This window comes from Neofelis nebulosa, chromosome 12, assembly GCF_028018385.1.
Source record: "Neofelis nebulosa isolate mNeoNeb1 chromosome 12, mNeoNeb1.pri, whole genome shotgun sequence".
In the NCBI taxonomy this organism is placed as follows: domain Eukaryota; kingdom Metazoa; phylum Chordata; class Mammalia; order Carnivora; family Felidae; genus Neofelis; species Neofelis nebulosa.
The window spans coordinates 89243460-89252461 of record NC_080793.1 but is presented as its reverse complement, the minus strand read 5'-3'; positions in this window follow the sequence as shown (position 1 = coordinate 89252461).

Genomic DNA, 9002 nt, shown 5'->3' with positions numbered 1-9002 from the left:
CTCTGGTTTAAGGAAGAGTGACAAGAGTAAGGGTTTGCTTTGAAGGCATATTCTCTAGATATTATGAAACGTGGAGTTTCCCTTTACACTGTCACAAATCTACCATCACCAGATTTCACCATCAGGGTGCCTCAGTGATATTAAGTATGATTCATCATTATGGAAAACAGGGACATGAATTTAATTTGCACATGGGCACCAGCAAACTGAAACCGAAGGAAGAGAATGCAGACTTCTCCCCTCGCCTTTTCCTTTTTGATCTTGCCAATGAGGCTTGCTTTATCTTGAGCCTTTGCCTGGGAGGTGCAGAAATGTGTGCCTAAGTCTAGCCAGCACTGAGGCTGGAAAGATGAACCGACCCAGAAGCCTTCAGCCTGGAAATGGTGTCTGCACCATCCTGGATCAGCTGGAAAAAATGGAAATAACTCTAAAAAGATCCTAGAGGGGTGCCTGGGTGGCTCAGTCGGTTGAGCATCCGACTCGCACCTCGTGAGTTCAGGCCCTGCGTCGGGCTCTGTGCTGACAGTTTGGAGCCTGGAGCCTGCTTCGGATTCTGTGTCTCCCTGTCTCTCTGCCCCTAACCCACTCGCATTCTGTCTCTGCCTCTCTCAAAAATAAATAAACATTAAAAAAATTAAAAATAAATACAAATAAATAAATAGATGCTAGGAAGAAAGTAAGGCAAGGGTTATCTCTACCCAGCCTCCCTCATGTCTTCTTTTTTTCCCTTTGCCCATTCATTCATGCAACTGTTCAATTATTGACCATAGATATTAAGCACCTACTGTTTGCCAGGGACTGATATCTTCATATTCCTAGTAACTACAGAGCTTTCTACACACTTCCAGATCCCCCAAGAGATCCTTTACCAAAGCTTCTACAAGCTGCTGTCTTTCCTATGCTAGACTCTCCCTCCAGCCCCAGGTGGCTCGTGGCGACAGTAGGAACAATGGAAGCTGGCAGACTCTGAGGTTTCTGTTCTATGCTCTGCCCTCTGTGTATGGGCTTCTCTAATTCTTTTTCTCCAAAAAGAATCCTGAGGGGGAAAAAATCCAGGTACAAATGGAGTTTCAGCATCTGCAGCAGACTATTTCTGTGCTTGACTCAGGGATTAGCTCTGGGTTTTGTGTGTTTTAGCTACTGAGGTCAGAATGGGGTGAACGAAGAACAATGAATGAATTTCCCTCAAAAGAAGGACAGGTTGAAGAGCAAGTCTGAGGTGCACAGAAGGGACCTTTGGGGAGGGGAAGCAAAAGAGAAGTAACGCTTTCCCGCCAACCTGTTTCTGGGAAGTCAGCATAGAAACCCCTTGAGGGTCGTCATGGTATCATCACCCTGTGGTAGAAAAGCATGTGACCACAAAACAGAGATGGCAAAGGAGAGATATATACTGCGTGGTATGGGAGTATCTGCTTTGACTTTTAAATCTAATTGTACGATAGGACTGCAGAAAGGCCACTTTGGACGCTTACCATGAGCTGGTACTCTGCTCTGTCTTCCTCCTTCCCACTGGTTATATGGTTCCTCTAACGCTGCGGGTGCAGGCTAGGAAAAGGGGAAGGCAGGGGGAGAGACATGCAAATATCAGGGTCCTAGCCTCGAGCCTCCACACGCAAATTTCATCTTCGAGATGGAAAGTAACGGCCATGCTCAGTTCTATACCAATCACTGGAAAGAAAATATCATCTAGCTCTCTTCACCTCTCTTCTTTCCTTCAGAATGTCTGTAGTAACTGAAGATTGCTTTAAGCAGACCCTGGGTTGCTTGAGTTAAAACAGAAAAAGAAAAAAAAGGAAGAAAAAAGGCAAAAAGCGAAAGAGGAAAATATAACCTGCAACTAATAGGCAGCTCAGAAGCAACCAGGGTAAGGCTGTTGTAAATGAACGTGAGGCGATATGGGCGCTTCTCAAAGTGGGGTCCGTGCGTTTGTGCGCATCCGCAGATGGTTACGGGCCTGCAAAGGCCGTGTGGCCAGTGCGTTCCGAGAGGGAGGGCTGTGAATGATCAAACTGTGGGACGTTTATACACAAACGTGGTTTTGGTTGGCATGTAGGATAGGTTTTCAGCCTCAACTGTTCGGGCTACACGTGTAGAACAACTTGTGCTTGAAACAAGGGATTTGTATCAACCTTCCAGGCACCTGCTTGAGTGCCTGGGACAGACAGATGCGGTCCCTGCACTCCTCTAGCCCATTTTGCTGGTGATCTGCCTGAAACTGCCGTTTGCCACTTCTTTTTTCCTTTGTGACCGTTGTCTGAGTAAGGGGAAGTGTCTTGAACCTGAGTCCCCGGAGCTCAGATTCTGTTACAACCGGAAGTGAGTGTCTCTGAGCGATAACCACGTATATGCGCTTGGAAGTGGTAAGCATTTCTCCCAGGACATTTTACTTCTTCACTGCGTTTGGCTTAGACTCGCTCTAAAATACATTTTCCTTTGTGGTTTGTGTAAAAAAATTTGGAGGTAGCTAAACATGCACTTGGGCCCCGGGCTCTTCCCTACTTACCAGTTATGTTACTTGGGAGATAGGATTTTCAGCTTTTGTTTCTCATCAGAAAAATGAGGATAATCCTACCTATCGTACCAAATTGCCCTAAGGGATTAAATGAGATAATTTATGCAGAACAGCCCACACAGTGGTTAGCACAACAGACCTCCTTCTGTGTCCACTTCTTTACTTTCACTCGGGCACCAGGTAGCAAGAGAAGCATGGATGGAAGAGAAGCATGGATAGTAGGCATGGAAGGGAAAGAGAGGAACGGAAGGAAATAGGCTTGGGTTGACAATCTCCAGTCCACTCAGGTCAGCTAGCTCAGGACACTTGTATCCCAGCATGTGAAATAATTTGCATTTAAAAATTTTTTTGAAATGTTTACTTATTTTTGAGAGAGAGAGGGAGAGAGAGACAGAGCACGAGCAGGGGAGGGTAGAGAGAGAGAGAGGGAGACACAGAATCCAAAGCAGGCTCCAGGTTCTGAGCTGTCAGCACAGAGCCCGATGTGGGGCTCGAGCTCACGAACTGTGAGATAACGACCTGAGCTGAAGTCAGATGCCTAATGACTGAGCCACCAAGGTGCCCCAATAACTTGCATTTAATAATATTAATATTAATAAAATAATATTAATATCAACAAAATAATATTTTAATATTATTTGAGTCAGTGGAGAGTGAGTTGTTCTGGCTTGAGATCTGGAAATGTGCCCAGTGGCCTGGTATCATGGAAGTGTGCCCAGTAATCATTCAAGACACCCACAAGGACAAATGTGCCATGGAGATAGTCAGCCTTTAAAGGGTCACACTTCTAATTAATGCCCAAATCACTCTGAGCTTTATCCTCTCCTGTGACTGCAAGAAAGCTGGTCTCTGGTTTCTCCTCCTCAAGGATTTCTGGTAATTCCCAAGGAACGCTTACTTCGGCCAACTATCTGGGGCCCCAATGGTGGTGCATCTTGTAATTCCCCACAACAGAGAACAGACTGTAACACATAACATAATTTTACTGAAGGAGATGTGAGAATAATAGAGAGAAATAATAATGCAGAAAAGTAAAATACTAAACTGGGCCCTCCAAAACTTGTACCCTTGCCTCATAGGAAATGTTTTCCCCCTCAGTCCCCATCTTACTGCCGTTAACGAAGCCTTGCTTCCCAGACCCCCAGAAAATCCAGGGGTCACAGTTGTACTCACAGCAAAGACAACGTTTTCACATAGTCAGTGTGTTTATGTTCAATGCCTTCTGTGGATACAGCAGGTGACGGATAAATATTTGTTAAATGAGTGAATGAATGAATGAAAGAACAAATGGTCTCAAGCTTCCCCATTCCAGTTAGGATCTTGGTTGAATATTTATGTGATTAAAACTAATTATTAAGGGTTTTTTTTTTTCCCTCATGGAATCATCAATCTGAAAGGTAAATTTTAAAGTTTCTTTCTAGAAAAAGAAATCTGGTGACTTGGAAATAGCAACTTCTCTCCACCTCTGCATCCCAATGTCCTATTTGTAGCAATTAAGATTTCATGAAATATTTGCCCCCAGTTTAAGCTGGGGTACCTCATGACACAGGGCACTTTCTGTTAAGAGCATTATTTCCTGAAAATCTCAGGATTTTCACTTCTGCGTGAAGGCTGGCTGAGCTGACTCTGTTGTCCCACAATATAGTTTTTAAGACAAATTATTCTACTAGTGGCTAATCATCCATTAAGCTTTGGCTATTTGGCTACATACTAACTGGGGTGGGTACATTGCTATGTTATCCTTAATCCTCTCAATAATGCTGCTGGGTAAGACTGCTGATTTCACATGTGAGGAGACCGAGGGTCAGAGAACGAGTGACCTGTCCATGGTTACCTAGCTGGTCAGTGGCAGAGCTGGCTTCAACTCAAGCCTGCATCTATAGGTCTCAAGTCAGGTTGGAAAAGGTCATATAAGCTCAACTGGGAAATTATATGAAATTACCCTCTATTTCCCCCTTTCCCCGCGATATTCTGCTATGCATCCCTCATGGTTGTGTTATCTCTGCAGAAGGAAGCCATTGTTACTGATGGACAGTGTTTAATTATCCTCCAGTGTTTTGGGGTAAAAGTCTGCTTTTACAGCATGCTGTTGCTCTTATCTGGAGCCTCTGTCTGAGGCTCCAAAAGAAAGTCACTGAGGAGTTCTAGCTCTTTAGCCCTACCAGTATTGCCCAGGGGGACTCCATACTTATGGAAATGATTGCCTGAAAACAACAACAAAAAAACTACAGAAAAATTCATGGCCCCACCACTTGACTGAGAGATTCTGTTTGACATCTCTCCAGTCCTTCCAGGATCACTGTCTTCCTCCTTGGGTGTAGTACTTTCCATTGACCAAATTAGTGGTTTCTAGCCACTAAAGTGTTGGCATCATCACCCGGGTAAAGGTCCTGCCATGGGTTGTCCAACCACACATACCCCAGCTGCTTTTCCCGTTTCAGTCATCTTGTGACATCTGTTCTTTTTATACAGAATATAACTATGTCAAAGGTTAGAGTGAGCGCTCCATTGATCTATAAGCCCCTTGTGGACAGAGAAGTTGTTTTACGATCTCTGTATCCCCAGTGCCTAGTATAGTGCTACTAAACTGGTGGTAAAATAAATGAAAAAGTGTGGTTTTCCCGTGACTGCATCTTCCAAGGATAGCCTTGGACCCGACTTCCCTAAAAATGGCTCTTTCTCCCAAGTCTTAGTATATATTGACCTGGTTGAGTTAATCAGTAGCTCCTAAGGAGCTTCTTAAAGTGTAAAAGTGCTTTGAGGCCTAAAGGAAACTCTCTATCAAAGTGAGTGTTGAGGAGAAATGCAGGTGGTGTTCATACAGGGGGAAGGTAGGGTCCTCCCAGTATCCCTCTTAATACACCCAGATGCAACCACTTACTTTGCCTATAGTGACGGATCCTATCTGGATCCAATTCTCTGAGGTGGTATGAATCCTAGTTATTGACTTCAAACCAAGCCCAGAATTTCACATTGGCTCTTCTCTAATCCTGGCATTGGCCACCAGGTAAAAGGCAGATCTTTGCCACCCTTTACCTAGTTTCTCATCCTGTGTGATTAGCCTCACTCTGTTTACTTAGATACAAAAAGCATTGAAGACAGGATGTTTGGGTTTAAGAACAGTTTCGGGGAAAAGATAATAGTACTGAGAAAGGAATATGGCAAGTTGACATCGTTCTCAGGGAACCGTACCGGTGAAGTGTGGAAACCTGGCTTGTTTGATGATCTATTATTAGAATATCTTGAGGACTTGTTTCAGTTGGCAGAGGAAAGTTTGTTCGTTTGAGGATAAGATCTTGAGAGTCGTGCTGAGAATGAAAGATGCCTGTCTCTGGTATCGCTGTGAAACGTAAGTAAAGTTCCACTCCAGAGCCACACGCATCGTACATGGGGTAGAGTCCAAATCCATTTCCTACCACCACTGCTCCACAGCCTTCTGACCTAAAAGAAGTTGAGTGACTAGTTGGAAATGCTATGGGGTCTTCGGGTAAGAAGGAGACCTTATAAGTTTACCTCCCAAGGGAAGAATACCTTGTAAAGCATCCTGGAAAATGGTAGTCCCAGGATGTGTGAATACTTCCAAGAACCAGGAGACGAACCTTTGAGGAGTAGCTCTAGCTGTTGTTGAGTTCTCGCCAGTTCTGAGCCAAACTCTACTTCAGTGGAACTTGTACCCATTGGACGTGGCTCTCACGTCTTCCCTTAATAATTCTTCTCCGGGAGAAATACACCCAACTCCTTTAGGTATTCCTAATCTGCATTGGTTTTCCTGTGACTGCATCTTCCAAGGATAGTCCTGGACCTGACTTCCCTAAAAGTGGCCCTTTCTCCCAAGTCTTAGTACATATTGACCTGGTTGAGTCAATCAGTAGCTCCTATGGAGCTTCTTAAAGTGTAAAAGTGCTTTGAGACCTAAAGGAAATTCCACCAATGGAGCTGGGTTCCTCACTCCAGGTCTGTTCCCATTTATCAATGTCCCAGTTAATAAGTAGGGCCTAGAATAGGACAAAATACTCTAGATGCAGGCTGGTTCAGATGTACAAGTTACAGCAAAACTATCTGTTCCCAGTTCCTAACAATATCCTACTATCAGATGTGCTAAAGCTCTTAGCTTTTTAGCAACTAGATTTCAATTTGGCCTGCATTTGTAGTTATGACAGATTTGTAGTTTACGAGTATGATGTCACTCATCATTTTATATTAAGTCCCTACAACTTTTTCATATTCACTACTGACAAATCAGGCTTCTTCTGTTTTTGGTGTTCACACAGGTAGAAGCAAACACTTTACACTCTATCTCCTTGGTCTTGACTGTGTCAATCTTAAATTATTTAATTTTTAAATTTTTATTAATTTTTTTAATGCTTACTTTTGAGAGAGAGAGACAGAATGAGAGCAGGGGAGGGGCAGAGAGAGGGGGAGACACAGAATCTGAAGCAGGCTCCACGCTCCGAGCTGTCAGCACAGAGCCCCACTCGGGGCTCGAACTCATGAGCTGGGAAGTCATGTCCTGAGCCAAAGTCAGACGCTTAACCGACTGAGCCACCCAGTAGATCCAATCTGGGATTTTAAATCAGAAAACTCTCACTTACCTAGCTAACTATTCTCCCTGCTTTATTAGTCTTCAGATATTACAGGTTCATCTTCTATGTCCATATGCAAGTCGCCGATAGAAGAGAAGTAAACAAACAAACAAAAAGGACAATTTTTTAAGAGATGCTTTGTCAGTCTGACTTCTTCTCCCAACCATATCGTATACACACATATAAATGCAGCTCTTCGTATGTGCTGTGATAAAAATCCAGATATTCTGTGTTTACAGCATCTCCTTCAGCTACCAAACTGGTATCTCTACTGAGAAAGAAATGGGTACAGTGGGCAAGTTACTTTACTTCTCTAAACCTGATCTGCCTGATCAGTAAAATGAGACCGTAGCCCTATTTCCTTTACTTGTTGTCAGTAACGCTCAGCTAGCCATTTGACAATGCTCTGCAAGGTTTAACGTGCCACAGAAATGAAAACGATTATGTAACTACTGTTGAGTGCAGTGGGTTGGGCTTCACTGGTTTCCTCTTTTCTTATTTATTTATTTGGCAGGGAGAGAAAGACAGAGAGAAAGACAGAGAGAGAGAGAGAGCCAGGGACAGGGCAGAGGGAGAGAGAGAGAGCATCTTAAGCAGGCTCCCTGTTCAGCACAGAGCCAGACAGGGTTCAGTCTCATGACCCTGAGATCCTGAGCTGAGCTGAAATTTAGAGTCAGGTGCCCAGCCAAGCGAGCCACGCAGGCACCCCCGTTTCCTTCTTAAACCTGTCTGCCATGCCTGATGGCCATCAGTTCCTGACAAAACACTGTGACTGAATTTCTGATGTCCTTTTTTCCCTGACACCTGACTCTGATCCATACTCAGATTACGTGTCATTTGTTTCTTCTTGTTGCCACTTGCAGTTTCTGACCTGCGGGGCTTGTTGCTCAAGGCCCCATTCCCATGTGACCATTCCAACTCTGGACAGACTGACTCCTCAGCTCAGTGCCCCACTGTCAACACTCAGGAGCATGGAGTTTGTGAGAAGAATGACCAAAGAACTGAATGAATGATGAATGAGGGCCACCTTCATACCCGTCTCTGTTCCTCTGCCTATGGTTTTGGTCTCTCGTGGACAGACAGACAGACAGACACAAAGATAAGTACATGGACAGATGGCTAGTTAGACAGGTAGATAGACTGACAGAGAGGCAGATCCAATGAAATACCATATGCAAAAGCAAGTTTTAAATGTGCTTGTACTTTCTGCCCTCGTTCAGGGCTGATGTCCAGCAGATGCTGGTATGGTTGCACCTTTGTCTTGGACAGAACTAGATAGAAAATAGTCCTTGTCCCAAGCAGGCGGAGTGCCCCCCCGCCCCCACCACCATCCTGGCCATCTCCTGAGACTTGCTGCTTCTCCAGGACCTCCAGAAACCTCCCTTTGCTCCCACTTAACAACCAAACGGGTAACTCTTGGCTCAGCAAGGAGCTTCCAGGAAGCTTCTCCAGCCTTTGGACCAGTGTCGGTTCTGACTGGCCAGTGCCACTGCTGGGTAGGTTGGTGAAGTTTTCTACTTACTCCCTACCCATCACTAAAAATCTTCCAGGAGTAGGACATTTGTCCTTCCCTTTGCTTCTCCCTCCCACAGGGGGTCCCACCCACCCTGAGTTCTCGGGAGTCTTATGGTTTGTTTCCTCTCATCAGACACTTAACTGTATGTGGCCTTGCTTCTTCGACAACTTTCCCCATGTGTGGTTTCCCGTGTGGATTTATCCAGCTCTCTAGAAATCCCTTAAAGTGCAGGGTATCTAATAAAGACTTTGCAGCCCTCACATCTCCCACAGTGCTGACTGGGGGTCTTAGCCCCAGCCTAGAATCCGACAGATCCCAGCGACTAGACCAGCTGCCTTACCCCAAACAGCTCTGAAAGGGAGGGGATGCTGTTGGGGTGATCCAGTGGCTC